This window comes from Oryx dammah, unplaced genomic scaffold (assembly GCF_014754425.2).
Source record: "Oryx dammah isolate SB20612 unplaced genomic scaffold, SCBI_Odam_1.1 HiC_scaffold_21, whole genome shotgun sequence".
NCBI classification, from domain to species: domain Eukaryota; kingdom Metazoa; phylum Chordata; class Mammalia; order Artiodactyla; family Bovidae; genus Oryx; species Oryx dammah.
The window spans coordinates 67,719,948-67,745,949 of NW_024070205.1; the positions used below are offsets into that span (position 1 = coordinate 67,719,948).

Genomic DNA, 26,002 nt, shown 5'->3' on the forward strand with positions numbered 1-26,002 from the left:
TATGGCAGAAAGTGAACAGGAACTAAAGAACCTCTTGATGAAAGTGAAAGAGGAGAGTGAAAAACTTGGCTTAAAGCTCAACACTCTGAAAACTAAGATCATGGCATCTGGTCCCGTCTCTTCATGGCAAAAAGATGGGGAAACAGTGGAAACAGTGGCTGACTTTATTTTTTTGGGGGGGGGGTCCAAAATCACTGCAGATGGTGACTGCAGCCATGAAATTAAAAAACGCTCACTCCTTGGAAGAAAAGTTATGACCAACCTAGATAGCATGTTAAAAAGCAGAGACATTACTTTGCCAACAAAGGTCTGTTTTTCCAGTAGTCATGTATGGATGTGAGAGTTGGACTATAAAGAAAGCTGAGTGCTGAAGAATTGATGCTTTTGAACTGTGGTGTTGAAGAAGCTCTTAAGAGTTCTTTGGATTGCCAGGAGATCCAACCAATCCATTCTAAAGGAAATCAGTCCTGGGTATTCATTGGAAGGACTGATGTTGAAGCTGAAACTGCAATACTTTGGCCACCTGATGCAAAGAGCTGACTCATTTGAAAAGACCCTGATGCTGGGAAAGATTGAGGGCAGGAGGAGAAGGGGGCAACAGAGGATGAGATGGTTGGATGGCATCACCGACTCAATGGACATGAGTCTGAGTAAACTCTGGGAGTTGGTGATGGACAGGGAGGCCTGGTGTGCTGCAGTCCATGGGATGGCAAAGAGTTGGGCACAACTGAGCAAATGAACAGAACTGAACACATCAGAGACCTATAGGTGTTAAGGCTCAAACAAATCTTTTCTGTTAGAGTTTTTGCAATATGTGAAAAAGACCATTATTGAAATTTCATTACTAAGAGCCGTATTAAACTTCTTGATAAAATACCTGGAGATATGCTGGAAGAATAAGTTTTATACACACTGAATCATATAGAGTTTTTAATCCATCATCTATTGCAGAGAAAATCATTTTGCCACAACTGTCTGGGAAGTCAGAAGGAACCTGTGAGCCAAATAAAATTCCTACAATCGGAGTCCAATTCTCCACCCACACAGTGTCACCTGCTTCTCTCCTTACACACTCATTCAGAAACCACACCTCCAAGAACTCAGCAAACCTCTGAGAAGCTGGCACCCCAAGATGGCTGCACTTCACAGGTAAAGACTGAGGGGAAACAGGAAAGGAGACACTCTGGGGACCAGCTGCCCATCCCACAGGATGGGGTTACTTTTAACCCCAAAGTTGGAACAGGGCAAACATCAGGGTGAGGGGTTGTTGGTACAAAGATGTTGGCCATTGACTATTATTTCAACACTGTACTCCCAACCACTAAAGGTGACCAGTAAATGTATTCCAAATAAATATAGCAGATTCCAGAGTTGTGATGGGTAAAAATCTTTCTTATCACATATATGAGTATACCTTCTGAAGAGAATAAATGCATTTTTTAAAAGAACAAATAGACCATTATAAAAGTTGATCACAAAGTCCTCCATAGAGTTCCCAAAGAAGAAGTTACAAGATCACAATTCAATAAAAATTTGATATGAAAAGTGCTCATTTAAACAAAAAAGAGTTTGTAGGTATAAAATTCTACAAAAACCTCAAGTCAGAAGGATAAAATAAAGGACTATTTCTAAAATAAAATACAGCACTATTTATGCAACAAAATTGGAACTGCTCTGTGCTGTGCTTAGTCCCTTCAGTCATGTCCAACTCTTTGCAACTCCATGGACTGTAGCCCACCAGGCTCTTCTGTCCATGGGGATTCTCCAGGCAAGAATACTAGAGTGGGTTGCCATGCCCTCCTCCAGGGGATCTTCCTGACCCAGGAATCAAACTGGGGTCTCCTACCTTGCAGGCAGATTCTTTACCAACTGAGCTATCAGGGAAATCCAAAATTGAGACTAGTATATATTAAATCACAATTTCATAGTTTGTTTTAAAAAAACAAGTGTATTAAATGTTTATATCACACACACAAAAAATGAAGAAATAGTCACAAAAGAAAGCAGTTAGTCAATGAACAACGAAGGTAATCAATGAAGAAAATATTAGGTTAAAAACTGAAAATAAATTGAAAGTTCAGTTCAGGAAAGGTTAAATGGAAAATAAAATGATAGAAAAACTTCTGTCCTAATAAAACAAAAATAAGTGAATAATATTTTAAAGAACACATAAGTAGATAAGGAGAAGATTTATTATCCCTTCATTCATTTGCTTATTAGGAAAATCTATGGATCATGAAGTGCTGAATTCTAAGTGCTGGGGTATAATAAGACCAACACAAGGAAAGTCCTAACCTCCTTGGGCCAATATGTGAGGAGTGGGGAGGAGGGGGGAGAAGAGGCGGGGAGAAGGGAGGGGGAGGGAGGACGGGGGAGGGGGCTGATGGGGGGAGGGGGAGGGATGGGGGAGGGGGAGGGGGGATGGTGGGGAAGAGGTGAGGAGACAGGAAACAGGGCGGGAGAAAAGAATCGTAGAAGCAAAGAAAGAAAAAGAACATAGGCAGAAAGGAAAACAATTGACAATAAATGCTAAAATTAAAATGTGATGGGATTAAAGACAGAACAAGGTGGTGGAGAGGTTCACCTGTGTGTTCAGGCAAATTCCCGGTGATAAGACAGCCCCGGCCCTGTGAGCTTCGCTTGTTTCTGGGAAGATCATTTCAGGGAGAATGACGACCTTCCAAGCAGGGTTGATGGCGCGGGAGGAATATTACAAACTCCCGTGCTTTCAGGAATCCAGGTGCTGAGGAATGTGCTGGGCTGAGTCTAATGAAGACGTGCGTGTGGCCAAGCCTCCCCACACTCTGCATACCGCAGGAGCAGTAGAGAACTGCCGGGGTCTCTAGGCGGCCGGGCTCCAGATGCTTCAGGAGGGTCTCCGAGTCTCAGAGGCGCGTGGGAAGAGCCGGAGAGCTGGACGGAACTTGGCGGCAACCTGCCTGCACCATCTGAGGACTCGACAGGACTAGGGATGACTAGGTTATCGATGTGCCTGGACCACCAAGGATCAGAGGGCAGTGTGGAGGGATGCCAGGATGGACAGAGGACCTAAGTAGGAGCAGGTGGGCTCTTCTGCTCAAAACAAAGCAACGGGCCCAAAATGAAGTCGTTTCTGCCAAGGCCCACGTCACCAAACCGAGACTTAATTAGCTTTTGCAGCGGTGGCGGTTTGGTCGCTAAGTCATGTCCGACTCTTGCAACCCCATGGACTGTGGCCTGCTGCTCTTCCAGAAATGCAATCTGGTACCGGTCAGTCAGGAGTCACCTGATCAGCACTAGTGAGGTCGTCTGTCTGATGAGCCCTGCCATCCCTTATTGGGAGGTGCCCTGGAGGTAACCGATCTGCTTCCCCCTCCCCAAGTGTAACTTCCTTGTTCCTGTCCCCTCCTTCCTATAAAAGTCTTTCATTTTGTTCAGTTCCTTAGAGCGCCTTTCTGTTAGGTTAGATGCTGCCCAATTTGAACCAATTTTTGCTCAAGTGAACTCTTAACACTTTTACTAAGCCTTGGTTTATCTTTTAACACTCTCTATTCTGAGGTCACAGTTCTATGGTATTCCCAGAAGAATCAGAGATTTTGAAATTAAGTTAGAGGATATGAAATTTCAGTTTCTCGAATACATGAATTAATGGGCTGAAATTCATATTCACTCAACTGCTGAGGACATGAGAATGCAAATATACATACAGATATGAAAATACACACTTGGCATGGAATATGTATATTGCCTGCCAAGGTCGTGTTTTTGTTTTTGTTTTGGCAGTGCTGCATGGCTTAAAGAATCTTTGTTTCTTGACCAGAGCTTGAACTCAGGCCACAGCAGTGAAAGCACCAAGTTCTAACCATTGGGCTGCCAGGGAATTACCCAAGGCATCTTTTTCCTTGCTGTATTTTCTCTGGAATTAAGGTTATCTAAGCTCTGAATGTATCATCAGCCTTGCACAGACCAAATCCTGGATGTGCTCAGTAAATAGTACTCTGCTGTAATTAAGAAAATTGATTATAGCTAAGAAACTGCTATGAAGACGTGTAGAGTCAGGAGTGCAGAGGACAGGGAATCTGACCTATTTCAGAAGACTGGGACAGCTTTCCTGAGAAAGGGGATTTTAACGTTTCCCAAGTGAGAGAGCCTCACTCTAAGCCTGTGGAGCAGGCTGTTTCACACCCATTTTGCAGTTGAGGAAAAATTGCCTTATCTATAATTGCTTGCTTTTCACAGGGAGAATGATTTTGTGCATTACTTGTGTAAATAAAAATCTGTTTTTATATAAGCTTAAGGAAATCATACCTGATCATCTAGTAAATGTTGCCAGTGCTAGGATTTCAACTCAGGTCTGTCAACCCCAAAGTTCATAACCAATATGCTCTAGCAAACATCCACACTTCCAGGAATAAGGCACTGGGCATGGAAATCATCACAAAAAGAATACAGAATGAGCTATTTTAATCAGGGGTTAGAGGCTCAGTGCACTGGGTGTGTAGAACAGCTCACCACGTATCCTTTAGCACCGAGGACTTTAGAGACTGTTCCACGACAAGTGCCCAGTGCTGTCTCCTAGGAATTCGTGTTCTGTTTCACAGAACTGTGACAGTCCCCCTGCTACAGGGACTCTGACTCCTGTGTGCTGTTCTGAAAGATGAAGGGAAGATACAGAACTTAAATATGAATAAGCACCAAAGGTGGGACCTGGATCTTTGGCCTCTACTGGTGGAAATCTCTCTCTGCAGTTAACACACACACACACACACACACACATACACACCACTGCCACTAACACTTTTTTATCCAGCTCATTACAGGCAGGAAATCTCTGATAATCTGGTAAGAAAGGGTGATAGGCCTTATTTTATCATAAGGTAAACATCAACGATTTACTGCCTTGGAACTTGGAAGTATATGTCAGGATTCTTTGTTGTAAGCAAAAATAAGAAAAGACAAAAACCTAATTAGGCATAAAAGGAATGCATGTATTAGAGGCCTACTGGGTAGCTCTTTTAAGCTCTACAGGGCCCAGAAGTTGGAAACTCCATTTCAAATCTTGCTGCCAAACTTCCCCACACATTGGCCATCACCACCCACCCCAGGGGAACAGGAACTCAGTTGCCAGCACTCCAAACCCCAGGCACACAGTGCTGCTTCCAGATTCCTCAGCACTGCTGCCCCAGCATGGCCCACAGCTGCTACCCCCATCCCCCCATCCCCACCCCCGCCTCCGCCGCTCCCTGCTTCTCCGCGTGACTCCCTTCCGATTCACACCGGTCAGCCTGCAGGCACGTCTGACCAGCACGTGCCCTGGCATGTACCCACACTACGGGGAGTCTGAAACGTATTTAATTTTCATTTACAAAGTGGGAGGTGGGCTTTATCTTATAAAGTAGGGGATCTTCAAGGGGTTTTAGTGCCTAGAAATCAAACAGAGTGACAAACATCTATCAGTGAGTACCGTGGCAGAATTGAGGAGAACCCAAAATGTCTTTTTCCATCCTCGTTTTCTTTTTTGAAACAAGGGACAAAAAAAAAAAAAAAACTAAAAAAAGTCAATAATAGATGGATAAATCCATTCTGAAACTCTTTAACACCTTCATTTTCAGCCAAAAGTGAGTATTCTACCTGAAGAAAACGAGCCTTCACAGAGGTTAAAGGTAGTGCTACAAACTGGTGTAGCAGAAAATAGACGCCTAGTTGGCTTTTGGCCACAGGCACACAATAATGTGTCCTTTCAGCACCAAAGCTGCTGCTCCTGCAGAACCTCCATAGTGCCTTCCCTCTCCTCCGCAGCCCTGCTACCCCTTTGGCCCATCTCTCAGGAATAACACGTGCACGACAAGTACAACGACGTCATTATTTAGCATCGTGAAAGACACTGTTTTGGTCACTGAAATCCGCCTCAATACTATAATCATGGACTATGAAAGTAACTATGTGAAATAGGTCTTAACTATAGAATCTCAGGGGTGGGAGAAAAAAAAACAAACAGCTATGCAGCCTGCTCTCTAAAGATGTCACCTAGTGCTTCAAGAAAAGTGTTGCCATTGGATTTTTCTACAAAATTATCATGAAAAGTGAAAGTGTTAGTCATTCAGTCCTGTCCCATTCTTTGCCAACCCCACGGACTGTAGCCCTCCAGGCTCCTCTCTCCATGGGATTTCCCAGGCAAGAATTCTGGAGTGCCTTGCCATTTCCTTCTCCAGGAGATCTTTCAGACCCAGGAATCAAACCAGGTCTCCTGTATCATGGGCAGATCCAAAATTATCACATCAGTTTTTAGTTACAGTGGGTTGTAGCGACACCTACTGGCTAACAGGCATATTTAGAAATCTCCAATTTGATCAGTTAAGTTCAATTTTTCATCCCTTTTTTTCCCTTCAATGCAGACATGATGTTTCCATTTAAGGATTCCAGCACATTTGAAGAAGAAAGAATATACCCAAAAGATAGAAATACTCAGGAGAGCTGTAATTAAGAAAGGCCACCTTTTTAAAAATTCTACTTAAAGTTTTTGATACCAACTATCGATCACAGTTTTAAAAGAAATAGACTATAAAATTATGCAAATTCAAAATAAATGCATGCACTTTAATCAGTAAATACCCCCAAAATATCGGAAAGTGAGGCAGAATTTTTTAACATAAAATTACTGGGATACAAGTCACAGATTTACAGACCTCAGTGTGCTGCTAATTAGCTACTGTGACCTTCAGCAAACTGTGTGACTTCTCTCTGCCACAATTCCATAGGTGGTAATATAAGGAAGGTTAGAATTTAGATGACTTTTGAGAGTCACCAAATTACTACAAATTACTGTCAGTCACATGGTCTTCCTTATCTTGACCTCTGTTCCTAACACTACAGAATATCTGGGTGCTCTGTTCCAACTCAGAATCAAAGGCTTAATATATGTCAGTATTTCTGGCACAGGAATTTTCTTTTAGGTCATAAATTTTAGGCTCTTAAAATTAAATTCATTTATGGTCACAAACTTGGATAAATGTTTCATCATTTCTCTAGCTGTTGAATGAAATGATATTAGCTTTGATGTTTCCTCCATTTACTTCACTAAAATGAAGAAAGAATCATTAGCATCCTTTACTTAGTATTTTTCACTGGTTCCATGAGATTCTTAATTCTGGTTGACTCCATCAAGTCTTCTCACAGTCTTTCACTTTCTACATCTGAAAGCCCTAGTCCTGAAAAGTGAAAGTGAAATCGTTCAGCCGTGTAAGACTCTTCGTCACCCCCTGGACTGCAGCCTACCAGGCTTCTCTGTCCTTGGGATTTTCCAGGCAAGAGTACCAGAGTGGGTTGTCATTTCCTGCGCCAGGGGATCTTCCTGACCCAGGGATCAAACCCAGGTCTCCCACATTGAGGGCAGACACTTTACCCTCTGAGCCACCAGGGAAGCCCTCACATTAGGGCCTCCCCAACCACTTTCCTTATCTTCACTTTCTAATTATTTTAATTTTTATTTTCTTTTAGAAAATTTACTATTAACTATTTCAAGCATAGAGGAACTATAAATAATAATATGTCAGAGACTCTTGGCTCCACCACTTCTGGGGGGTTTGGTAAATTTTAACATTTTGTCTTACTTGATTTATTAAAAACAGAACATGGTACTGTTGAGACCCTGGGTATCTGTTCCCTATCCCCTCACCTCCACTATCTAGATTTTCAGTTTATAATCTACATGCATAGCTTTACATTTTATTAGTATAATTATAAATAATATGTGCATTAGTTTGCATGATTTTAGATATTATGTAAATTTTACATACAAGTATATATCATTTTGCAACCTATGGAAAAGTTGTTCATTTTAACAGTGAAAGTTTTCAATCTTTTCTCTTAATGTTTATAACTTTTAGATTTTAAGGATCTTTCTCTATCACAAGGTCATAAAAATAGTCCCCATTGATTTTGCTTTAATTAGAGATTTAATGTTTATGTCTTAACCCATATTTTTGTGTATAATGTGAGGTTCAGTTCAGTTCAGTCGCTCAGTCGTGTCCGACTCTGCGACCCCATGAATCGCAGCACGCCAGGCCTCCCTAGGGGTCTAAATTTATGAGTTTTTTCCCATGAGCATAATCAATTATACCAGTACTACCTATTGAGTAGACTATATTTGCTGCTGATTTCCTCCTCTGTCATTTTATTTACCATATGAGTGGGAATATTCTGTCCTGGTTCTTCTTTATATTTGCACAGATACTGCATTCTCTAAATTTCTTTAACTTTAGAGTAAATATAGGTATCTGTTCTCTCCACCTTTTTGGAAAGCACAATCACTATTTTTGAGCCTTCCTTTTACATTTGAATTTATGGCAAGAACTTGTTAAATTCAAAGGAAAAAGCTCTAGTGTAACTTTGTTTGGAATTATATGGAATGTACAGGAAAATGAGGGCAGTTTATATATATATAAAACATATATATATGTTTATAGCACTTTCCTCTATGAACACAACATAGCTTCTTATTTGCGTAAGTCCTCTATGTGTTTTGCAAAACATATTAAATTTTCTCTAGAAATTCTTTCCTATTTCTTGTTAAACTTATTCTTAGGTTCTATATAATTGTTGCCACTATTATAAATGTTGTGCTTTAAGTTGAGTTTTTCTCATTGTTTACACTAAAGAAAAGCAGTTTACTTTTACATGTCAATTTTACATTTCAACAATCCTATTAACATTTCTTTACTGTTAAATAAATTCCCTGTATCATTCTTTGAATTTTCTAAATAGATAATCCTACCATATGATAAAAATAATAATTTTGTCTCTTCATTATTAATAGTTATGTTTAATTTCTGCACTAGATATGGCCTCTAGCAAAATGTTGAATAGAAAAAGTGATAGTAACCTTTTATGACAATACGTCAAGCATTTTACTATGGTATTTGCTGTAAGTTTTGGTAGAAATTTTTCACACGATTAAGGAAATTCTCTATTACTAGTTCTTTAGGAATTTTTATTGCACATGAGCATTGCATATTTTTATCAAATGATTTTCCTAAATTTATTGAGGTGATCATAGGGCTTCTATCTATTAATGGGGTAAAATATGCTAATAAACTTCATAGAAATAAAAACTCCTTGCCTTCTGAAACAAACTCAGTTTAATCCTAAGGTATTATTTTACTCAATGTTAGATTAGATTTGCTAATATCTTAGGAATTCTGCTTATAAACTCATAAGAAAGATGAGTCTACAATTTTCCTTTCTCATGTTGTCATTTTGGGCTTCAATACAGAGGTTTTACTAGTCTTCTAAAACGTGCTTACAAGGGTACAAATTCTCTACTCTCTGAAAAAGTTTAAGCATTGAGATTATCTGTTAATGACATATTTGGTAAAATTTACCTGTAAAATTATCTGGGGCTGGATATGTATGTTTGTTAGCATAAGTGAAGAGGAGAGGGGACTGGGTTCTGAAGATTTTTGACCTTTCCATCTAATTCCCTTAATATAGATTTATTCAAATGTTTTATTTATTTTCCAGTCAGCTCAAATAAGGTACAAATCTGACCATTTACTTCCTGCCTTGATAGTACTCGCCTATGATTAAGCCTAACATGTGCCGGATCTGTGGGTCTGTAACCATGATCTTCATCCATCTTAATGTTGTTATAGGACAGATCTCTTTTTTCTCTCCATCACTTTTGCCAGACAGACTTCCTTACTAACTGTATACAGAAACTGACACATTTATTTCTTAATTCTATGTTCCCTTTCCATCAAATTGGAATTACAGTTTTTAAATTTTATTGTTACTTGCTACAGGGCAACATTCCTGATGAATATAGATCCAAAAAACTCTCAATAAAACTAGCAGGCCAAATTCAGCAGGACATTGCAAGAATCACTCATTGTGATGAAACAGGACTTATCTCCGGGATGCAGGGATGTGTCAGTTATTATTAATCCTGACAATATCTCAATTTCCCTCAGGAAACTAGCCTTTCTAATGTGAAGTAACTTGTTTGTAATCTTGCAGCTAGTATGATGACTCAACTCAGAGAAAAGATCTATCTCGTTCTGACACCAAATTTGGTAACCTTTCTTCTTAAGAACTTCCACATGTCATTCACGGATCGTAGTCAAAGAGCACTACTGCTTATTTTGAGCATTTATTTATTAACTCTTTAACCCAGGTTTACCCAAATAAAACTCATGTTGTGCTCAGTCACATCAGAATCTGCAACCCCAAGGACGATAGCCTTTCAGGCTTCTCTGTCCATGGGACTGTCCCAGCCAGAATACTGGAGTGGGTTGCCATTTCCTCCTCCAGGGATCTTCCCCACCCAGGTATGGAACCTGTGTCTCCTGCATTGCAGCAGGATTCTTTACTGATGAGTCACAGGTGAAGCTCCAAACTCTTGCTAATTTTCTCTTTATTCACTATAGTCACTTCCATCAGCTTGTATACCCAGGGCTTATTTTTCTTTAATCTGTAAACGTAAACTGTTGCAAATAGGGATTAAAGTCAAAGAATACACAAAATACAGTCAATTGTATAGACTATCCTATTTATCTATGTGATTAAATATGACATCCTAGGATAGTGCCTGATTTTTCTAAATAAAGTCAGAGTGATTTGGAAATATTTTATCTTAAGTACTTCATGAAGTACCTCATAAAGAAAGTGAAAGTTGCTCAGTTGTGCCTGACTCTTTGCAACCCTGTATAATCCATGGAATTCTCCAGGCCAGAATACTGGAGTGGGTACCGTTTCCTTCTCCAGGAAATCCTTCCAACCCAGGGGTTGAACCCAGGTCTCCCTCATTGCAAGCAGATTCTTTACCAGCGGAGCCACCGGAAAAGCTCAAGAATACTGGAGTGGGTAGCCTATTCCTTCTCTAGGGGATCTTCCCAACCCAGAAATTGAACCGGGGTCTCCGGCATTACAGGCAGATTCTTTACCAGCTGAGCTACCAGGGTGACTCTTAGGTCATAAATAAAACATTATATAATATAATTCTTCCTATAAATTACTGAAACTTCAGCCCTTAGCAACTATGTCTACTTAAAAAAAAATTTTAGTGTAAAAATAGAGAAAAACTGAATTTAAGATCTAAAAATTCAAAACCATAATTCTTTCAAGTAGCTATTATGTCAGTCAACAAATTCAAGTGTGCAAAAAGTTTCATTTCTTTTCAAAGTAAACTTACTGTTTATCAATAAGTTTAGACTTTCTATGAAATGAATGAGATTTATTACCATAATGTGACTCAGACCATGTGGTCCCATGAAAACTGTGACATACTTACTCTTTTCCATGGCACTAACCAAGAAAAAGAGCATGTGGCTATCATCTTTAACTGTCTATCCCTTCCAAGGTCAGCCTGGGGAAAGAAGGTGCAGCTCCTGCTCAGTAACTACCTCTCATCTCTTCAAAACAGAAGGTTCCTGCTTCTACTCAGACTTTTCCTTTGTGGTACTGAGAATCTTTATTAAAGCCAGGGACAGAAGTAGTAGAGTTTCTACTTCTCACATTCTATATTTGATAACCGATTTAAGCATTTGCATTGTACTTTCTTATTGCTGTTCTTCCTGTGTTGTGTCATCCTTCTCTGAAGCAAAGACAGCTGCAAATCTGACGCTTGGGACAGGCTGGGGCAGCGGAGTACAGAGGGTAAAGAAGTTACTAAAGAAATGAGGCAATCTGCAACTTTGTCTGCAGAGACAAGTCTTGGAAGCCCCAAACAGCTGGCGTTAAGCATGGGTAAAGATATTAGTTTGAATCACATAAAATTATTAAATAAACTAGGATTTAGTTCAGTTCAGTCGCTCAGTCGTGTCCGACTCTTTGCGACCCAATGAATCGCGGAACGCCAGGCCTCCCTGTCCATCACCAACTCCCAGAGTTCACTCAGACTCACGTCCATCGAGTCAGTGATGCCATCCAGCCATCTCATCCTCTGTCGTCCCTTTCTCCTCTTGCCCCCAACCCCACCCCCCCACCCCCCGGCATCAGAGTCTTTTCCAATGAGTCAACTCTTCATATGAGGTGGCCAAAGTACTGGAGTTTCAGCTTTAGCATCATTCCTTCCAAAGAAATCCCAGGGCTGATCTCCTTCAAAATGGACTGGTCGGATCTCCTTGCAGTCCAAGGGACTCTCAAGAGTCTTCTCCAACACCACAGTTCAAAAGCATCAATTCTTCAGTGCTCAGCCTTCTTCACAGTCCAACTCTCACAACCATACATGACCACAGGAAAAACCATAGCCTTGACGAGACGGACCTTAGTTGGCAAAGTAATGTTTCTGCTTTTGTATATGCTATCTAGGTTGGTCATAACTTTTCTTCCAAGGAGTAAGCGTCTTTTAATTTCAGGGCTGCAGTCACCATCTGCAGTGATTTTGGAGCCCCCCAAAATAAAGTCTGGCACTGTTTCCACTGTTTCCCCATCTATTTCCCATGAAGTGATGGGACCAGATGCCATGATCTTCGTTTTCTGAGTGTTGAGCTTTAAGCCAACTTTTTCACTCTCCTCTTTCACTTTCATCAAGAGGCTTTTGAGTTCCTCTTCACTTTCTGCCATAAGGGTGGTGTCATATGCATATCTGAGGTTATTGATATTTCTCCCGGCAATCTTGATTCCAGCTTGTGTTTCTTCCAGTCCAGCGTTTCTCATGATGTACTCTGCATATAAGTTAAATAAGCAGGGTGACAATATACAGCCTTGACGTACTCCTTTTCCTATTTGGAACCAGTCACCATGTCCAGTTCTAACTGTTGCTTCCTGACCTGCATACAGATTTCTCAAGAGGCAGGTCAGGTGGTCTGGTATTCCCATCTCTCTCTGAATCTTCCACAGTTTATTGTGATCCACACAGTCAAAGGCTTTGGCATAGTCAATAAAGCAGAAATAGATGTTTTTCTGGAACTCTCTTGCTTTTTCCATGATCCAGCGGATGTTGGCAATTTGATCTCTGATTCCTCTGCATTTTCTAAAACCAGCTTGAACATCAGAAAGTTCATGGTTCACGTATTGCTGAAGCCTGGCTTGGAGAATTTTGAGCATTACTTTACTAGCATGTGAGATGAGTGCAATTGTGTGGTAGTTTGAACATTCTTTGGCATTGCCTTTCTTTGGGATTGGAATGAAAACTGACCTTTTCCAGTCCTGTGGCCACTGCTGAATTTTCCAAATTTGCTGTCATATTGAGTGCAGCACTTTCACAGCATCATCTTTCAGGATTTGAAATAGCTCAACTGGAATTCTGTCACCTCCACTAGCTTTGTTCGTAGTGATGCTTTATTATCTTATAAAAAAATTTTGTATGGCTTAACCTAATATAAGTGTATACATGTTACAATAAGTCAGTTCATCAGCTTAACATATTTTCTCTTTAACAGGGAAATCAAGGACCATTCTGAATCTATATAAAGTATCTTTCTCTATAGAGGAGGAATACAATTCCTTTTATAAAACCATCTAAAGAGATTGGGGTTGAATATAAATTGATATAGCCATTATAGAGAACAATATGGAGATTTCTTAAAAATACTAGGGAAAAAACTATCATACGACCCCACAGTCTCACTCCTGGGCATATACCCTGAGAAAACTACAATTCAGAAAGACACATGTAGCCCGACGTTCATTGCAGCACTATTTACAATAGCCAGGACACAGAAGCAACCTAGATGTCCATCAACAGATGAGTGGATAAAGATGTTGTGATGTGTGCATGCTCAGTTGCTCAGTTGGGTCCAACTCTTTGCAACCCACTGGACTAGAGCCCACCAGGCTCCTCTGTTCATGGGATTCTCCAGGCAAGAATACTGGAGTGGGTTGCCATGCCCTCCTCCAGGGGATCTTCCTGACCCACGAATTGAACCCATGTCTCTTATGTCTCCTGCATTGGCTGGTAGGCTCTTTACAACTGCCACCACCTGAGAAGCCCTGCGGTACATATATACAATGAAATATTACTCAGCGACAAAAAGGAATGAATTTGAGTCAGTTGCAGTGAGCTGGATGAACCTAGAGCCTGTTATACAGAGAGAAGTAAGTCAGAAAGAAAAAAACAAATATCGCACATTAACATATATATGGAATCTAGAAAAACAGTACTGATAAACCTACTTACAGAGAAGAAATGGAGACACAGACATAGACAATGGACTGGTGGACACAGCAGGGGAAGGGGAGGGTAGGACAAACTGAGAAAGTATCACTGACGTATATACACTATCATAAATACCGAGCAGGAAACTGCTGTTTACTACAGGGAGCCCAGTCTGGTGTTCTGCGATGAGCTAGAAGGGTGGGGTGGGGGAGGGGAGGAAGGTTCAAGAGGGAGGGTATATATATAATTTTATATATATATATATAATTATGACTGATTCACGTTGATGCACAACAGAAACCATCACAACACTGTAAAATAACTATCCTCCAATTAAAAATTTTTTTTAAGAGATTAGGGTCATAAACTCCATTACCTATGAAATTTTATAATATAAAAGCAATCTGGACAGATTATGAATATCTAGAAGTGGAACTGTGTACTTTGGCATGTAAGAGAAGGTACCTTGGAGCCAGATAGCCTGGGTTCTAACCCCAAACTCACTATTTGCAAGCTGTATGACCCTTTGGTGCCTCAATTTTTTTAATCTGTAAGAAAGGGATAATACTAGTACCCATATCATAGGGTTTTTATGAGGATTGACTGAGTTAACATTTCGAAGTGCTTAGCAGAACTGTGTGTGGCACATTCTATGCTGTGTGCTTGCTGTTGACGTTTAATTATTATTAGGTATTACCTATTGCATTTTGTCCCCTAAACGTTCATAGGTTGAAATCTTAATCCCCAGTACCACAGAATGTGATCTAATTTGGAAACAGTGTGGCTGCAGGTGCAATTAGTTAAGACAAAAATCACACTGGAATAGGGGGAACCTGGACACAGACAGACATGCCCTCCAGGGAACACCCTGGGAGGATGAGGGCAGAGACAGGTGATGCTTCCGGTAGCCAAAGGATGGCAGAGATTTCCAGCAAACCTCCAGAAGCTGGGAGAGGGTTGTGGGACTGATCCTCCCCTGAAGCCCTGGGAAGGAACCAACCCAGCTGACATCTTGATCTTGGATTGCCAGCCTCTGGAGCTGCGAGACAATAAATTTTTGTCTTTAAGCCATCCAGTTTGTGGTATTTTGTTACAGCAGCTCTGGCAAACGAATACATTAGATAAAATGCTCCTATCTAAAGAAATGACCAAGAAACCTGCAATAAATTTGCTTTCTCTTGAAAAAGACATCCACTTTCCTTAAAACACAGTGAGATATGACGAAGAATAGCCTCCCCAAGTATTAATCACAGCTAGAGAGAACAGTGGCCATGTTCTTCACAGACAGCCCACCCGTGGTGATAAGACACTGACAGCCTGGGAATTCCTGGTGCCTGCCAAGCAGGCTTTCTGCATGCACACATACAGCCAGCATAGGGTTCAATATGGTGTGCATCACGCCTCCTTCTGACTCAGAAAGACACCTGAGCCAATAGGTCCAACATTTAAACTCAAGATCAACTACAACTCAGGATGGACTCAAAATGATCTGAAAAAGTATTTCTTTTCTCATTGGAAAACCAACAGAGGGATTATTGATCAACATTTTCATCTCTCAGGTGATATGTCTTGGCATCTAATTTATTTGTTTCATTTCTTCATCTCTACATGATAGCTTCTGCTCTTTCTTAGTTCAGTAGCTATGGTTCCTGTACAGAATATAACCTTTAATGTTATGATTTGCTTCTGAAAGAATAATGCTAATTTTGCCGTCCTTCGTTGTCAGGTAACTAACAGATCTCTTTTTTTTTACTCTTAAAAAAAAATACATATACATTCCCCATAGTCATGACCTCACAGAATTCAATAAAGGATATTTTATTATGAAATGCTCAGAAAAGATGAGTCTATAGAGACAGAAAGTAGACTCGTGGTTGCCAGAAGGTGGGGAGAGGCTGCAGTGGGCACACAATCTTTGGGTTGTGAAATTAGACTGTGGTTTCAAAATGAGTTAATTTTATGGTATATGAATTCTCAATAAAGCTGCTGAAAATTTTTAATAAATATGTCTCCATGTGATTTGTATTTTCATAACCATCAACACAGAGTTGTAGACATATAGAATGGTAAAGTTTAGGGTTGTTAAAAAAAAAAAGAAAAAACTGTTGCCATAGTATAGCTAATTAACATCTTTATTATCCCATTTCCTTCGACAAGCAAAAGTATCTCTGGTCATCCTCACCATGGAAATATTCCTAGTGTTGGGTTATGCGTGTTCCTTTATTAGTTTTGCAATCTCCATTTAAGTAACAGCTAGTTGACTCCATGCCAGGACTGGCTGCCTGACATTCAGACAGCATCCACTCTTACGTTCAAGATACTACCAATTGAGAAAGGATTATTTACCATGACAAATTTTAAATAGAGAATAAAACATAATTTAACTTGAAAAATGTTTCTGTGCCAGAATCATAAGTGCCTTGCCAGAGGGAAATCAGACTTCCCTTTAAAGTGGTTTTAATTATTCAGTCTCTGACGTGGTTTCAGTGTAATCCAACCCAAATGCTGCCTGACTCTTCTGCGCCAGCTCGGAGGAGCAGTGTGACAGTGCACTGCACTGTTTAGGAAGAATCCTTCTCCCTTCCCGACCGTGTGGGTTCCATACTCAAGCATCCTGAATCCCTGTGAAGACTGAGTCAGTGAACTGGAGGCGCTTACGTTAACTGAGCTTCCTGTGTATCTTAAACCCTCTTTCAAGGGTCAGATCAACACAGTCTACAACCCCAGGTTCCTGGGCTGCCAAGTCACTCATCCAGGAAGTCTTCACGATTTCCCCAGAAAGACACAGTCCCACAGTATCTTTTCAATATTATCTTGCATAATTATTTTGTTTTTAAATTGAGGTGTAGCTGACTTACAACATTATATTAGTTTCAGGCATACAACACAGTGATTTGATATTTTTATACAACTGATCACCACTATGAGTCTAGTAAACATCTGTCACCATGCAAAGCTATTATAATATTACTGACTATATTACTGTGCTATACATTATATCCCTGCGACTCTTTATTTTATGACTGGAAGTTTGTACCTCTTAATCTCCTTTCCCTATTTCTCCTACTCACCTCCCATTTCCTCTAGCACTCATAAATTTGTTCTTTGTATCAATGTGTCTGTTTCTGTTATGTTTGTTTGTTTGTATTTTAAATTCCCCGTTGAAGTGGAATCATGCAGTATTTGTCTTTGTCTGACTCATTTCACTTGGCATAATACCCTCTAGGTCCATCCCTGTTGTCACAAATGGCAAGATTTGTATTCCATTGTATGTACATGCATATATACCACATCTTCTTTACCCATGGACATGCTGGTTGCTTCCATATCTCAGGTACTATTGTAATAATGCTGCAGTGGAATGGGTTTTTTCTAGTCCTCTATTCTCTCGGTGCTCATTTCTGCCAAAAAGCCTTACCTGTTCTTAAAGGCAGAGACCATGTCATTGTTGCTGTTGTTCAGTAGCCCAGTCGTGTCCGACTCTTTGTGACCCCCATGGACTGCAGCACGCTAGGCCTCCCTGCCCCTCACCATCTCCCAAAGTTTGCCCAGGTTCATGTCCATTGCATCAGTGATGCCGTCCAGCTATCTCATCCTTTGACGCCCTCTTCTCCTTCTGCCCTCAATCTTTCCCAGTATCAGGGACTTTTCCAATGAGTCAGCTGTTTGCATCAAATGACCAAAATACTGGAGTTTCGGCTTCAGCATCAGTCCTTCTAACGACTTATTCAGGATTGATTTCCCTTAAGATTGACAGATTAGATCTCCTTGCTGTCCAAGGGACTCTCAGGCGTCTACTCCAGCACCACAGTTCAAAGGCATCACTTCTTCTGCATTCCACCTTCTTTACCGCCCAGCTCTCACAACTGTTCATGACCACTGGGAAGACCATAGCCTTGACTATATGGACCTTCGTCGGCAGAGTAATGTCTCTGCTTTTCAATACACTATCTAGATTTGTCATAGCTTTCCTGCCAGGAAGCAAACGTCTTCTGATTTCATGGCTGCAGTCACCATCCACAATGACATTAGAGCCCAAGAAGAAAAAATCTGTCAGTATTTCCACTTTTTTCCTTCTATTTGCCATGAAGTAATGGGGCAAGATGTCATGCACTTAGTTTTTTTAATATTCAGTTTTAAGCTGCTCTTTCACTCTCTTCCTTCACCCTCATCAAGAGGCTTTTTAGATCTTTGCTGTCTGCCATGTCATTAATCACGTTCAAATATCCAGCTATCAGATTTCATCCATTTTTCAAGAACTATCTCAATACTACCCCTTCCATAATATACTTATATCATCAATCATATATAATTTCTTATTTCTTGTATACCCTCTCTCTATGCCAAATCACTTTTCAAAAATTACTGTACTCCCTTTTATTGTATAGTAACTTGAGTATTCCTCTTATTCCTCATTACACTGTAAGCCTGTGAAAACAGGAGGTGCTTTGGACTAACTTGTGTTCTCCATTTTGCTCCCAACCCTCAAGCTCTCCCATAGTCATTCTCAAAATTAGAATGGATTCAATAACCTCAGTTAAATCAAGTAGTAATGGCTTTGCGATCCTCATCTATAATTATGATATCCATGTACATTGACTCCAAAGTCAGAAACAATGAACAAAACATGCTTTATCTAGCTTCTGTATCTAAGGAGCCAAAAAAAACTATTTCTGTTCAATGAGAACGTCTCTGTGAAAATTTTGAAGGGGTCACATCTCTTACCAACATCATTTTGTCAGTGTATCCACACACCTCCCCACTCTGTGTTTTGTATCCATCAGCATCTTGATTGACTTTTATATCACTTTACCGTCTGACACACAGAGCAGGGTGGGGTAGCCCAGAAGATGAGTGCTTTACAGTCACTCGGACTCAGTCCACAATTATGTGGCTCAGCTGGAAGATCGTGGCAGGCTGATTACCCTATCTGAATTCTGGATTTGTTTTCTGTAACATACGAAGATCAATAACAGTCCCACATGGTTATTATGAAGACTACATGGGAAAATGTGTTTAAGATAATTTACAATGCTCAGCATATTAAAAGTACTAACAATATTAAATTAAAGGTACCAAAACAACTAAACAAATATCTATTTGCATGCCCACTGAGGGCTTTGCACTAATATGCTCTGAGGACCCCAAAATGAACAAGGCTGGCACAGGCCCTATTCTCAAAGAGCTTAGAGTCTAGTAAAGGAGACAGACACTTGAATATGCAAATAGAGGACCCATGACAAGCCCAGTAAATGTGGAAGTAAGCACAGCATGCTTGTAGGGCTCAAACAAGGGGCACCATGGCATCAGAAAAGACTTTTTTCACTCTTCTGATATCTTCAAATTGCAGTAAGAACTTAGTACCTACAAAGGATGGTCATTATTAACACAAAATCTACTTCATGGTCCAGTGCTGAGGGCACAGTACAAGGTGCTGGGTAGCAGCTAAGAGAACCATCATGCCTTCCAGGGCATGCCACAGTGCAGAACCCACAAGCACAGTCATATGGAGAAACAGGAATCAAACCCCCCCACACAAATATCCATCCATTAGATATGTAATACAAAAGAGCCTCAAGGCAAAAGCACAGTCAGTACACATGTTCTGCATTTGCATATTTTCCTATTCTGGGTAATAAGTCAAAACTCAATGTGAACAGAGACTGCTTAGCAGTTTCTGTAAAGCAGATGCTCTGTTATGCTTCTAAAGCCTGCTCTCTTCATTGTCTAAAATAGCATGCTAATTTTAAAAGGCAAAATAATGCAAGACACACAGAGTGGTGAGTGGAAAAGTTTCAAGACTTACAAGTCCAATTTCTCATTACAAGTGGCCCCTGGGGAGTAATGAGAAACCACACTCCGCTCATCAAACAGGAACCTGTGCAGTTATTTTACACTTCACTGTACTTACAGCAGCCTCAGCTGACCAAGAAGCTTCCAGTTGGGGGAAGCAGCATGAGTTTAGGTAAATGAAGGCTGGTGGCTTTACTGTTTAACACAAATGATAGTGGTGACAGAGGGCCTTGAGTTCATCTGTAGGGGGCATGGCCCCTGCTCTGAATGGGTTTGGCAAAGAGCTGCAGGAGGGAGGCCCACCATGTCTCCACCCCTTCCCAGACAGGCATCACCACACTCCTGCTCTGCTCTGCGCCCAGCAGAGGGGTGAATATGCAGGCCCTGACCCATGTATCCTACAGCCTGAACGTCCCGGGCGAGTACAACCTAGAAGTCTTCCATTTCCTTTCAATTTCTAGTCAGGTCTGCTTATATTGACTTCAAACATTGTCCTTTCTTATAATCAAATTACTTTGCTTGACTGTGTCTTCCAGGGAATTGACAATTATACACAAATCACCATAAAATTTCTATAAAGCAGCATCCTCATACCTCTGGTCTACTTCCATTTCTTTCGCCTGGATTAAGTCTTCTGTGTTATCAACTGGAAAAAAATAATGAAACTAACTACTATGGACTAACGCACACTCCAGCTCCAGCTCTTGCTTAGCAGAAGATGGGATAGAAGGGCCCCCACTAACTGCACTGCAGCCTGTCAGAGAAGAAGAGCTGCCGGAACTGCTAGAAGGCTGACGAAACCTAGGATCTGTAACTAAGGGCCATGTGATATTGAGCCCTAGTCGTCTCCTCTGAAAAGTGAAAGTAATAAGCTCTCCCTCCAAAGGTGGTTGAAAGGATTGGGTGAAGTTCTGAGCTCACTGTGCCCATCGCAGGCCCTGTATAAATGGTACTTATCACTATTGTTATCTCTCTGATCAACAGGCATTCCATAATAACCTTGGGACGTACGTAAACATGAAATGCAATGGAATTCCTCACATCTAGTGATTGTGGGCCTGAGTGTCCAGCAGACATGTGATATCAGGGAAAACCCTTGGACCAGAAGTTAAACCTCTGGTCACTGGACACAGCTCTGCACACTCACCTGTGTGACCTGGGCCACCCACAACCTTCTTCTCTTCCCATTTTCTTATTTGAAAATTGAAGCAGTTGGCCTAAATTGTCTGTACTACCCTTGAGAGGCCACTGGCTGTTATTTTTATGAATCCTCTAGATTAAGCAGGCCCCAACCACAGTATCTGAGAAATCAGAGGTCCGGGTCTGACCTCATACTTTACTTGGTGAGGAAATACAACTAGATAACACACAGGAGCTTTGGGGAGAGGCCATGGACAGCACATAAGCCCTTTCCCTGCAGAACTGCTAAGCAGAGCACTTGAACTCCTAAACTTCTTCAGTCTATATCCTCCAGGGTGATTCTGCAAGATCCCAAATTCACTTTCTGTTGGAAGGAGCAGGCTACAATCCTGATTGATAAAGAGCCTATCTCCCAGGCCTCGAGCACTTGACAGATTTTATCAGGCTAAACTGTTAAAGAGTCTGAGAGCAGCGAGGAGAAAAATCCTTCTACTGATAAGGAATCTGAAATATTGAAAAGTTAAGTGACTTTCTCTTGAGCACCAAGGAAGGCAAAAGCCAGGGAACTCTGCAAATTCTCTTTACTCCTCAGACCTTCAAATTAGGTCAGCTGCAAAGGCCCAGGCCACTTGGAAGGCCCCTGCTGTGCATCTCAACCCCAGTGGCCACCGCTGTGCTTCCTCCTTGAACCCCATACCCTCATCTCAGTGCTCCCCCCATGTGACATTCGAAGCTGCCCTTCACTCCACCATAAGCATCACTCTCAGCTCCAGTATGCAACCTCTCCTCTCTCAAAAACTTCAGGGTCCAAAGCCCTCCAGCCACTTTATCCAATCATAAAGTCAGGAGGATTATTTAATGCCATCTCTCTAAACCCTATTACAGAGAACAGGATTCTTCCACAGCCCAGACTAGAATTTATACAAAATTAGCCTCCTGGCATCTATCTCTTGACCTTCTATCTCCCCTTCCAGCAAGACCAGCTAAAGAATTTGTGGGACCTAGTACAAAATTAAAACAAAGAGTCTTTTGTTAAACAACAACAAGAAGAAGAATGCTAAGACCATTGCAGCAGAGCATTAAGCCAAGCCCCGGGCCTTGTGTCACTGTGGAACCTGTCACCTGCACAGGATTGGGGCCCTGCCTCTCAGCGTCTGCTCTTCGTGAGCTCTGAACATGTTTAGAGATGTGTACTCTATGTCTTCCTTCACCTGAAATGCCGTGCCTACCCTAGAGCTGCCTCCAGTGCTTGTCAGCCAACCCCTCAGTCTCTGACACCGCTGACATCCACGTGCCATCACGGTCCCTCAGAGACCAAGGTGCCAGCTAGTTAACTCACTAGATGAATTGTGCCAGGTGTCAGCCTGGAGGCCCTAGCCCTCACAGCCCCATGTCAACCAGGCATGGCCTCCGGAAACCTGGCTGCCATGCGAAGAGGTATCCATCACTGATGGGCCCAAGGGACCCTGTGCGTGTGTGTGTGTGTGTGTGTGTGTGTGTGTGTGTGTGTGTGTGTGTGTGTGTGTATGTGTGCGTGCAGTGTGAATCCCAGTGCTAGTCAAGTGACCTTGCACTTGGCCCACCTGGAAAGAGGCTTAAGCCTGGAGAAGTTCTCCTCAGCAGAGTTTCCTTTCTCTAGGAAGACAGACAAAACATCTAATTTCTCATTCTCTACAACCAAATGCACATTTGTCAGCTAAGAACAGCTCTGCCAATTAGCAGAGGCTGCAGCCTGAATCAATAAACTGCAGCCTAAAAATAAAGCCACACGATCCCTTTGCAGTACTGCTTGACTCAAAACAGACCAAAGTGGAATATTCCTTAATTACCACTGTTTCATAATAGTGTTTTTTTTTTACCCTTTTCTTAGGCATGTTTGACTCACCAGGGTATTTCTAGGCATTGCAATTCAGCAATTTTAAATCTGTTTCTAATCTCCAGGTAGTATTGTTCATCCTACCAAACAACCCAGGGCCTTGACAGAAAATAAAAATAAAATAATAAGAAGTGTGTTTGATATTGTCTCAGTTCTTTTCATTCTTTTTACTTTATTCTTCTCTGGAAGTTATTTCCAATATTTTATCTTCCAGCTCATTGATTCGCTCTTCTGCTTCAGATATTCTGCTATTGATTCCTTCTACAGAAGAGAAAAAGAAAGGGTATGAGAAATTTTTTGAAGAGATTATAGTTGAAAATTTCCCCAACATGGAAAAGGAAATAGTCAATCAAGTCCAAGAGCCACAAAGAGTCCCGTACAGGATAAACCCAAGGAGAAGCATGCCAAGACACACACTAATCAAACTAACAAAGACTAAACAAAGAAAGAATATTAAGAGCAGCAAGGGAGAAGCAACATGTAACATACAAGAGAAACCCCACATGCTTAACAGCTGATCTTTCAGCAGAAACTCTGCAGGCCAGAAGGGAATGGCAGGATATATTTAAAACACTGAAAGGGAAAAATCTACAACCAATTACTGTACCCAGCAAGGATCTCATTCAAAACTGATAGAGAAAAAGCTTTTCAGACAAGCAAAAGTTAAGAGAATTCAGTACCACCAAACCATTTTTACAACAAATGTTAGAGGGACTTATATAGTCAAGAAATACAAGAGAAGAAAAAAGATCTACAAAATCAATGACAATTAAGAAAATGGCAATAGGAACATATATATCAATAATTACTTTATATGTAAATGGATTAAATGCTCCAACCAAAAGACACAGATTGGCTGAATGGATACAAAAACAAGACCCATATATATGCTGTCTACAAGAAACCCACTTCAGACCTAAAGACACATATAGACTGAAACTGAGAGGATGGAAAAATAGATTCCATGCAAATGGAAAGAAAAAAAGTTGGAGTAGCAATCCTCATATCAGACAAAATAGACCTTAAAATAAAGAAGATTACAAGAGATAAGGAAGGACACTACAAAATGATCAAGGGATCAATCCAAGAGGAAGACATAACAATTGTAAATATCTATGTACCCAACATAGGAGCACCTCAGTACATAAGACAAACACTAACAGACATAAAAGGAGAAATGGACAGTAACACAATAGTAGGAGACTTTAACACCCCGCTCACATCAATAGACAGATCCTCAAAACAGAAAATTAATAAGGAAACATAAGTCTTAAATGATACATTAGATGAGATGGATCTCATTGATATCTTCAGGACATTCCATCCAAATGCAGAAGAATATGCCTTCTTCTCAAGTGCATGTGGAACATTCTCCAGGACAGACCACATCTTGGGTGACAAATCAAGCCTCAGTAAATTTAAGAAAATTTAAATCATATCAAGCACCTTCTCCAACCACAACACTATGAGACTAGATATCAATTACAAGAAAAAACCTGTAAGAAACACAAACACATGAAGATTAAATAGCACATTTCTAAATAACCAATAGGTTACTGAAGAAATCAAAAGGGAAATCAAAAAATTTCTAGAAACAAATAACAATGAAAACATGACAACTCAACACCTATGGCATGCAGCAAAAGCACTCCTAAGAGGGAAGTTTATAGCAATACAATCCTACCTCAGGAAACAAGAAAAACATCAAACAGACACCTAAACAACTAGAAAAAGAAGAACAAAAAACCGCCAAAATTAGTAGAAGGAAAGAAATCATAAAGAACTGAGCAGAAATAAATGAAAAAGAAATGAAAGAAACAATAGTAAAGATTAACAAAACTAAAAGCTGATTTTTTTGAGAAGATAAACAAAATTGACAAACCTTTAGCCAGACTCATCAAGAAAAAAAGAGAGAAGAATCAAATCAACAAAATTAGATGAAAGAGAGGTTACAAGAGACAATGCAGAAATACAAAGGATTAGAAGAGACTATTATGAACTATATGGCAATAAGATGGATTACCTAGAAAAAATGGACAGGTTCTTAGAAAAGTTCAATCTTCCAAGACTGAACCAGGAAGAAATAGAATTATGAACAATCCAATTACAAGCACTGAAACTGAAGCTGTCATTAAAAAATCTCCCAAAATACAAAAGCCCAGGACCAGATGGCTTCACAGGAGAATTCTATCAAACATTTAGAGAAGAACTAATGCCTATCCTGAGATGGGAATACCAGACCACCTGACCTGTCTCTTGAGAACCCTAAGACCCCTGCGTGACTCTGTATTCATCCCTATGTGTAACAAAAAGTATATAAGCAAACCCAAAAATAAAGAAATCGGATCAGTTTCCGAGAAAAAAAAAAAAAGAAACATATATGCAGGTCAGGAAGCAACAGCTAGAACTGGACATGGAACAACAGACTAGTTCCAAATAGGAAAAGGAGTACGTCAAGGCTGTATATTGTCACCCTGCTTATTTAACTTATATGCAGAGTACATCATGAGAAACGCTGGGCTGGAGGAAGCACAAGCTGGGATCAAGATTGCCAGGAGAAATATCAATAACCTCAGATATGCATATGACACCACCCTTATGGCAGAAAGTGAAGAGGAACTCAAAAGCCTCTTGATGAAAGTGAAAGAGGAGAGTGAAAAAGTTGGCTTAAAGCTCAACATTCAGAAAACAAAGATCATGGCATCTGGTCCCATCACTTCATGGGAAATAGATGGGGAAACAGTGGAAACAGTGTTAGACTTTATTTTGGGGGGCTCCAAAATCACTGCAGATGGTGATTGCCTCCAGGAAATTAAAAGACGGTTACTCCTTGGAAGAAAAGTTATGACCAACCTAGATAGCATATTCAAAAGCAGAGACATTACTTTGCCGACTAAAGTCCGTCTAGTCAAGGCTATGGTTTTTCCTGTGGTCACGTATGGATGTGAGAGTTGGATTGTGAAGAAGGCTGAGCACTGAAGAATTGATGCTTTTGAACTGTGGTGTTGGAGAAGACTCTTGAGAGTCCCTTGGACTGCAAGGAGATCCAACCAATCCATTCTGAAGGAGATCAGCCCTGGGATTTCTTTGGAAAGAATGATGCTAAAGCTGAAACTCCA

General features: G+C 40.7%; 1 long non-coding RNA gene across 1 annotated transcript; it reads right to left on the reverse strand.

Moving 5' to 3' along the window:
- Positions 1 to 10,300: 10,300 nt before the first annotated feature.
- LOC120879900 lies at positions 10,301 to 22,492 on the reverse strand. Its single transcript, XR_005724897.1, has 3 exons — positions 19,881 to 22,492; positions 18,800 to 19,024; positions 10,301 to 10,447 (listed from the first exon to the last, which is right to left on the reverse strand). It is a non-coding gene; the product is annotated as an uncharacterized LOC120879900 (long non-coding RNA).
- Between the last annotated feature and the right edge of the window lie 3,510 nt (positions 22,493 to 26,002).